Genomic DNA, 9,450 nt, shown 5'->3' with positions numbered 1-9,450 from the left:
GAAGAAATGCATGAAGAGTTATGATAGCGGAGGACGGGAGATTAACAAATATTTTACTTGTTTTCAAAAGGGGGTCACTGCACTAATTGCAGCTGAGAGTATTTCTGATATCCATACAAATACCCAGTCTCTTCTCAGGTTTTGATATGCTTTGGCCTCAGATGCATCATATTTTAATGATCCAAAGTTTGAAAGAAACAAAAAATAACCTACTTTGATCGTAGAGAGTTATCTTCTTCTTAGCACACGTGAAGAGGATGGGCAGGTAGTATGTACTAAATTTAGTCTCTATGTCAGTTTAAAATGAATAAATCTAAAATTTCTAAACTTGGTTACACCAAAATATAGACCACAAACACTGCAGCAGAGCAGAAAATACAAATATTTAGGTGGAAACTTTGTGCAAAGAGTATGGATACTTAGAGTATTTTTTCTCCCCTCAGTTTTACTCATGGAAACTGAGTACATGGAAACATGGAAATTTTATTCATGGCTCCAAGTTACACAAGATGTTCAAAGTGAGTATGATGTGCTTGATATGGTTGAACAACTTTTTTCATCACAACTGCATTTCTAGAGACATCACAGGCAGCAGCTTCTAAGGCAAGATGCATATTGACTGACTGATGAGTGAGTACAACAAATCCTGGAACAGCAACAATCAACCATCTTACACTGTACATGCAATTGCATTTCTGACCTGAGATCAAAAACTAATGCAGGATGAGTTGTGTGAAAAACATAGATATGGTCTGTTCAGGGGTGGGATTTTGGAAGCCACCCTTTGTCAAAGGTACTCCATCCAGCAGGGCAGAGAAGCACAAGGCTGCTTTGTTACCAACAACATTGCAATACCAATCCAGCAACTTCATCAGATGTTGTGAAGCATGTTGAGAACTCAATGGCCAGATCATACAGCAAGTCAGAACATCCATTTTGAGGCATGAGTCTGATGCCCCCAAGATGAGATATCCTGGAGACATGCTGTTTTCTGGTGTTTGAACGAGAGCCAGACTTACCTGTGTTTGCTTTGATGTGTTAGAGCTTTGATACCCACATCAACATGAAATCAAATCACAAGAAAAATTTAGAGATCCATATCAGTTTATTATGGCAGCTATTCGTAAAAATCTCTGATAGAAAGGAGTGCATATGTGATGTTTATATACATTCTTAGAAGCACAAGCCAGCGGACAAAGGTTTGATGCAAAATCGAGGTGTTAATGACAAAAACCCAAGCACTACCATACTCGGAAGTAGTAATGATAGAAATTATGAAACTTGTGAAAGCCTGTTGCAAACCAGACTGCCTGTCTGGGACTTGCCATCTCATTTACTTGCCACCACAGATTACGACATGACTCTTATTAACAAAGAGGCAAGAAACAGACCATCACCAACATTTATTGTGAGTTTGGGACCTGTCCAGTTATGGCTGCTGGTTCCTTAGAGAAGGACAAGGCCTCTGGCACAGATTTACTTCCCGAGTGTAGGTATGCTGAGGGGGCATCTGAGTCCAAACCCTTCGGTTTCTTCGTGATACTGAGAAGAGGCAAGGGTTACTGTCTGAAATTACCTGCCAAAAGCATTTGCCTGAATTTGAGTTTTCCAGCATCAGTGATGATGACAGAGCTGTCAGGCCAAGAACTGATGAGCTGCTGCAGGCTGCAAGTGAGCAGAAGAGCGGGTGAGTAATACCCCCTTCTCCCAGGAGACATGCGAAAGGAAAGCCAAAGCACAAGAACAGTGTAAGAAGGAAGGGGAAAGAGCCACTGAAGAAGGGGAAAGAGCCATTGAAGAAAGGCAAAAGATATTCGCAGGCTGAAAAGAGTGATACCAGAAGTCATCATATGAAAGTGAGCTGGTTCAGTCCGTCAGTGGCGTCTCTAGTACCAGCTTGGCTCTCCAAATTTTGTTTTCCATGTTGAACAAAACCTTCCCTGCAAATTCACCCATTGCTGCTCCACCTGTGGTTACTTCAGGAAGTGGGTCTTGACTGGAGGGACCGCGCTTGCTAGAGACGGAGCCTGTTTGCTGCCATAAATGTTCTTCCTTATTCCTACCTCGGGAATTGTCCTGAATTCTTCCAAGCTAATTGTCTGGAGAATGAACTCACAGAAAAGCCAAGCCGTGCAAGAACTCCTGTTCTTGCCAATGATTTTTACTTTGCAGGACCGAAGTGCTGGAGAGAAGGCTGCCCTGTGGAACCATCCTGCCCTCCATCAGCATCTGTAGAATCAACCATAGGGTCAATGAAGGCATTTTGCATAACTGGAGGACAAGATTTTCCTTTTTCTGGCCACAGTGTTTGTACAAGAAAGACCTGCATGTCTGATTGGGAAGAAAAGACTATTTGTACCTCATATATTGGAGAAATTGTTCAAGAACAGTTAATCCTTGTGAAAATTTTTCTCTGAAATGCTGCCAAGAGCAGTGGCTGTGTTGTTATCTGCCATGTCAATGCCAGTCTGTGAGCAACAGCTTCTTACCATAGAGCACGTAACTTGGGCATCTGACAAAAATAGTAGTTTTTCTTCCAGAAGGACACAGCAGATGCTGTTGCTAATGCTGCCTGTTCCCTGAGCGCGCTGGCCTTCCCTCCACCACAGACATTTTCTTGTATATGCTGCATAACTGTGGAAATGCTGGTTTTGTGATGTCCTACAGGTGGAGCACATGGAGCACTTTTTTTCAAGTATGCTTTACCTGGAAAACCGTTTCATGCTGTGTGAATGTATGATACACTCTGCATCTATATCTCGCTCATTTTTTGTTGATCACAGTGTGTACTTTCATAATAAACTGTATTCTGCATCATTCAAAGCCGGGTTCTTCTCAGCCTGCTGCTGTCGGACGGGGTGTGCTAGTGAACTCTGCACACCTCAGTGATGATGCTCCTCACGTAACATAACCTTTCACTTTCCTTCGTGTTTCATTTTTCATGCTCTTAGGAGCCATAACAAGTCTGAAAGGTAAATGATGGGAAGACTCAAGTATAGAGGGGAAGATTGTTGATTCTCCTGAAAAATTGGAAGAGAAACACCACAAACACCTTTTGATTTTCACATGTATAAGACATTGTTTATGTCACAGCCATGCCAGGCTCAGAAAGCTAAACCATGCTGTTTTCTTTTTAAACTGGTGCTTCCATTTTTTTCCCCCAGCCACTCATACAGTCCTCACATATAAACTTCTTTTCAACAAAAGAATATTTTTAATTCATTAAACATTTCCCTGCCCTTTCTATCTGATTGGAATAACCACCTACGTTCTTTGGCAGCCTTTCTGAAAATAAATGCTGTTCCCTGAATCGTAATGCCTGTAAATGCCTTCTCTGACGGCAGCCCATCATGCGGTGGGCAGACACGACTTCTCCAGAAGTCACGGCAGGACCTGACTCCTTACAAAGTCTTAAGGGGAATGTACTAAAGATATTTTTCTCTGATTCTTTCTATACCTAATATACAATGGAAGTCTAAATACTTGCTTGTTATTCCCAGATTGTTGTACAGTGTATTAGGCCGGTGGTTCACAGTTCCTACTTTTAGGGCCCGTTTTAGGGTGCTGTCCTGGTTGCCTGGGGCTCTGTGACTCCGCTCTGCTCCCCTCCGGGTCCTGAGCTGGCGTCAACCCCTGGGAGCAGAACCCCGGGCAGAGCGGGGGTCAGCCACTGCCCCGCACTCAGCTCCCGCTGTGTGTGTGTGTCACCATCTAAACCACCCGGCACCCACGCCTGCTGCCAAGCCAGGCCTGGGTACAAATGCCACCGGGGCATCGTGTCAGACCGTCACTGCAGTATCAGCGTGTCACTAGCGGGGCCTGAATAGCCAAATGGGTAATGAGAAGATGCTCTTACTGTTTCCTGGGAAGCTGCACATTAGCTCCAGCCTCCGTTCTGCCCCAGATAAGGATCTAGGTCAGACTTTGATTTGGCAAAATAAGAGATGGATATCTTTTATTTTGGAGGAAATAAAGTGTAAGAAATCCTCAGGTTGTCAGAGTGAAGCAAGGAGACTGCTTTTTGTATCGCAGCAAGGCAGAAAAGGGACAGGAAAATCAGGACAGGTATCTGGAGCACACAGTAGTTTTGCAAGAGCCATTTTGGGGTGAAATTGGTCTTATTCAGATAGTCTTAATTTTATTTCGGAAATAATAAAATAATGGTTACATAGAAATGTCATGTCAGGTAAACTTTTTCTTTAATTTTCAATTGTATTAAAATATTAATGTTACCAATGTATTTTCATTAGTAAAATGTTTAAGCACTCATATATGCATTTGGTGCAAAACTAACCATTTAAGACTTTTCCCCCAACCTTCAGAAAGTTAGCTTTTCATGCCAGTCTGTCAGATTTTTCACTAGAATAAAAAATCCGTTTTCCTCCAGTGTTATAAAGTAAAATTTGGCAAAGCAAAATAATGATGATTGATAAAATATTATCCCATTACTTTGATTAAACCTGTTCAGTTTTATCTACTTAGTCTGTGGAGGTTTGGTTTTCTTCCTGTGGTGTAACTGTTGCTTTTGGTACAGAAACACAAATGTTCCAGGCTTGCAGATACCAGCTCCCGCTTTCAGAAACTCCTATCTGACAGCTAGTTGCGGCATCGCTTCATTAGTAGTACCAGCGGGAGCAGCACAGTCTTCCTCACCCCTGTGGAATGGTTCCTTTTGGAGTGGGTTAGTAGAATAATGTAGGGAAAAGCGAGGCCTGGTTAAAGCGAGGCCTGGCGAACCTGGACGGGTTTGTCACAGGGCATAACAGCTCTGAACTGTTAAGTCCTGGACGCCTGGAGGTGGGTCTTGATGTCCTGGCTCTTCAGTGTGCCCCTTCAAACATCTGAATGCTGCTGCATGTTTTGAGCAGATTAGAAAAGAAAAAGGTACAGCATTCTTTAATGGAAGCAGAAAATTGCTGAAAGCAGTAGTAGGTTTGGTGTGCAGGTTTGAATAATAGTTTGAACCTGTGAATTAAGGTCCAGAAATTTACAGTGATGCCCTCAGGGGCATGTCTTTGCAGTAGCTCTGTGTAGAGATAAGCAAGGTACCATGAGAATGAATTCGTGCTTTTTGTAGGTACGGTAATTTGGGCTAATTAGGGCAGGCTCAACACCACCCTGGTGCAGAAGAGAAAGCTGTACAGAAATTCAAAGGAACTAAGCTGTCAACTTCAGTGAGTTCCTCATCCAAGAGACCTCACTCACAATCACCCATGGAAAAAAGCTACTTGCACAGGCAGGCCATCTTGAAAGCACCCAGATCCATGAAAAAATATTTCAGTTCTGAAGAAGGTGAGATGTTTAGAGCTTCCTGCCAAAATGCCCTAGTGATGCTTGCAGCGTGCGCGGGCTGCTGACGAGCCCGACAGTAGGAGAAGGGCTGCCTGGTGGACAACCGGGAGCCTTGCGAACCCTGGGATGGCTGTCTTGTCTCCACGGAGGCAGAGAGAAACCAACTCCACTTCTCATCTGCTCTGACCAGCACCCAAGCCCAGCAGTGCTTGGCCACGCTTCCAGTAGTACCTGAAAGATGAAAGGCTAAGATCTGCCCTTAGTTACGACACTTCCCTCCAACCCAGCCCAGCACAGACATCGGTAATGCCCCTGGGGCTGCCTGAATCATCACTGCAGCACCAGTATCTGACACTTTGCTTTGCAAAGCATTTGCTGTTTAATGCCTGCCTCTGCTCCAGTTCCCACTTTGTTGAAATGACGAAACCCTGCACAACATCAGCCTGAAACGGCTCCTTTCTCCTGGCGAGGATTCATTTGCTGTATTGACAAAGTTGCCAGGTATGTGGAAGGGGAAGGGCTAGGGCTGTGCTCACATGCTCCAAAAGCAGTTGAGAAACCTGAAAACACAGCACAATCTGATGTAAACAAACAAGTTCTGCATATTCTCCTTTCCCAAATATTCAGAAGTCTTAAAAGAATTGGGCGTGTAATTGAAAGTAGCCAAAGGCAGCTTTATCCTGTGCTACCAGCACTTACGCAGCCGATCACCCAAAGTTTCACTTGGCAGGTTGACAGGGTTATGCATTTTCACATGGCTGAACAGTTCTCTAACAAAATATTGCGTCCCCAACAACACAAAAAACCACATTGTCTCATTCCACTGACTCTTATTTCAGCAGGCTGGAAGAGAAATCTTCACTCTTTCTTTGCCCCAGTCTTACCGTCAAACCCCTTGCCTGGTAGAACAGCTTTCCAGCACCAGGAGCCTATTTTCTTTTACCTCTTGAATCTCACTTACATTTCCTTTGAGAGGTGATGGGAATGATCTTTCCTGTGTGAAGTTCCTTGTGCTGCCATCCATGTTCTTGGTAAGTTCTTTTGAAGAGGTCGTTCCTGATGTAATGGGATCCCACTGCCAGGAAGGGATCCTGAACCTGCAGCGTTTGGGAGTTTGGGAGGTACTTTATCAGAAAAGTTGGCACTTGCAGGGGATGCAATGGTTCTGAGAAACCAGGTGCATTTCCCTGTAAACCAAAGTGCTCTCAAAGCTTCTGCTCCAGGCACCGGTGCTGGCGCTGGTGCCAGAATACCAGGTCGGCTTCCTTGCATGCTAAGACCTGCACTTTTTTCTCTTTCGGGCCAGAGAAGAAAATCAGTCCATGAAAAGAAAACTCAGTAGGCAACACGTTACTGAGCAAACCAATGAAGAAGGGAGTAAGCTGAACCTCTTACAGTTCTGCATTTAAGGCAACAGAGAAAGTTGTCCCTTCTACCATGGAAATTCAATAGCTGTCTTAAAAAATAGTGGATTTTCCATCTTTTGAGAAAAATTCTCACTTCTGATGACTTTGTTCCAGGCTAAAAATATTTTTTTTTTTTCTGAAATATGACAACATAAACAGAAAACCCCATAATATGGGCGGAAACTACACAATTTTAAAATCGGACACTTTTTTCCACCAATATCATCATTTCAATTCATGTATCTGCTACTTCCTTCCTACTCTGCATAACTTAGAAATACCTGAAAGTAGAAGAGCGGATGAATGTCCTGAGAGCTCCATCCTAGCGAAACCATGTGAGGTGCTGAGCTCAGACAGAAAGAGTGATTCTCCCAACTAAATTCATAATGAACAATCATTTTAACGAAAAGGAAAAAAAAAAAAGGAAAAAAGAAAGCAAAAAGAAAAAAAGGCTCTTAGTTGATTTCTGTTGTTTAGGCACACAGTTGATTTCTGTTATTTAGGAAAAAAAAAGTGCTTTTCTCAATTGTCGCTCTTGTGAGAAACAAAGTCCACCTACAATACAAATCATATCGTTTACCAAAACCACAAATGAATGCATTTCGGGTTCCTTCTGCGGCAAGCTTTGACGTCGAGTGGCATTCCTAGCATGGAGACAAATTTATTTATTCATTAATTTAATATATTCAATAAACCAACCAGCACACAGACTTATTCTTTACAAGTAATTAGAATGTATTACAAGCATACAAATGTGCCTAAGATTGAGAACTTAGGCTATAATCTAATGAAAATATTGTCGCTGAATTAATTTCCTATGTGGTGCCGGAGCCATGGAATAAAAAGTATATTGAAAGTCTTCAGAGACCTACTGTCAACAGCCTAGCACTACCTCTATTTTAAGCTGGAGAAGATTAGATTTCAAAAGCCTGGACTTTTTCATGCATGTTCTAGCTGTCTTCCAGGAATCTTCCGTGCTTGAAAGGGCTCGCAAAAGTTTCAGAGATTAAGAAAGTGGAGAAACAGGCAATTTCTGCTACAAATGCCATTAAAATGCATTAGTCTCACAGAAATGGAGCTCAAATGTAGTTTTACCAGGCAGTTGGTCCTCTCTGTGCCAAGTTGCAGTCTTACGAGCTGCAGGTTGCATCATTGCAGCAATTGAAAATGACGCTGTGCCTGGCTGTTCCTGGCTGCGGATGCGATCTCTCTCTGTCAGAACTGCAGCACCGACGTGTACCAGCAGCAAACTGCCTCGGTCCTTCTGAAAATGATCAGATTTCACACTTACCAAGCAATTTCATTTTGTAAGCATTTTGCAAGCTAACTAATGCTGTATCGGTGAGAAAAGGAATGTTTTTAAGAATGGGACATATAATTGCAGCAACTCAACACACTCACAAACGTTTGGAGAGAACCAGGAGACAGACGCAGGCTGTGCGTGTGTTCTCGGGAGATCAGTTGCAAACCGAAGGAAGAAGCGTTCATGAAGCACAGCTGTTGAGACTCATCCTTTGACTTGCTGTTGGAAGTCAGACAGGCAGATACAACTGCGATATTGGTCCCAGCTTTCTGTGTCAATCGGGTGGCACAGAGGGCCAAGAGAATGGAGCAGGACTGGCCCGCTTGGGCGCACGGATTCGGATACAGGCGACGCCACAGGGTGAAGCTGCATCTCTGGTGCATCCCTGGGGCTGCAGCCTGTCAGCGACCTGCCTTCAAACACACTTTTGTTTCTTTCTACCTAGAATATAGATCTCAGGGCTCCTCCCTCTTTATGCGAATGAAAAAAAAAAAAAATTAAGTCATCCAGGTCTTTGTGATTAAGTTTTTTTAGTTGCATATATTTTGCCTGCTTCAGTAAGCAGCAGGTTTCCATTGCTGTGTCCTGCATGAAAGACTATTGCCACCGGGAGAATAATTACCTGGTTCCTCCTCTCAGTCCTAAAGCAAAAGGTTTTCGCATAGCACTAAGGTGTAAGGAAAGATCAAGGGAATGTACGGGGTTCACTGGGAGCACTTCTGTGCAACGCTTATCAGCAGCTCCTTATCGACGTTAATCTGACAACACAGGTGTGAGGGAATGCCCCAGCTGGGACAGACTCCGTAATCTGATCAGGAGTAACTCATTGTGTTCTGCTGGACACCAGTTTACTTGTTACCAGCTGAACAAAGGAACAAATTAAGCAAGCCTGATTAGGCAGTGTTGGTAACAAGGGAGGTGTGGTGGAGAGAGCGGCATGTCTTGGCTGTCTGTGGGAGTGCAGGTAATAACCATTAGACAACACCCACAGACACGCTCCCTCGGGGAGAGGGCACGGTAATTATAGCATGGGTGTTTAGAAGGAAAAGGCATTTCATATTCCATGTTCCTCATTTTAATAATACAGACTGCTGCGTTGTGAAACACCTTCCTTAGAAAAGCATTAAGCGCTGTGACCCGTGTCCTCACGGAGCCAGGGTGCACTTTCACGCTGTGCCCGGGGAACAGTCCCCATCCCACCTGGCGAGCGGGGCTCGTCCCCAGGGCCAGGTTAGGGAAGATCATGCTAAAAGGGTCAGCACCTGACTGGGCCCAAGGCAACAAAGCAGAGGGGTGTTCTTCCCAAGGCGCTCCCCGAAACGCCTCGCACAGGGGTGGACACCAACGCCGTGTGGGCTGCTCCTCTGCAGGCCCTGTCTCCATCACCCTCCTCGTCCCGGAGCCCACAGGGGTCCTGCACGTGCCCCCGGGCCCCACGGCCTGAGGGGA

Source organism: Vanellus vanellus (assembly GCF_965231255.1).
Source record: "Vanellus vanellus genome assembly, chromosome: 18".
NCBI lineage: Eukaryota > Metazoa > Chordata > Aves > Charadriiformes > Charadriidae > Vanellus > Vanellus vanellus.
This window is presented reverse-complemented; position numbering follows the sequence as displayed.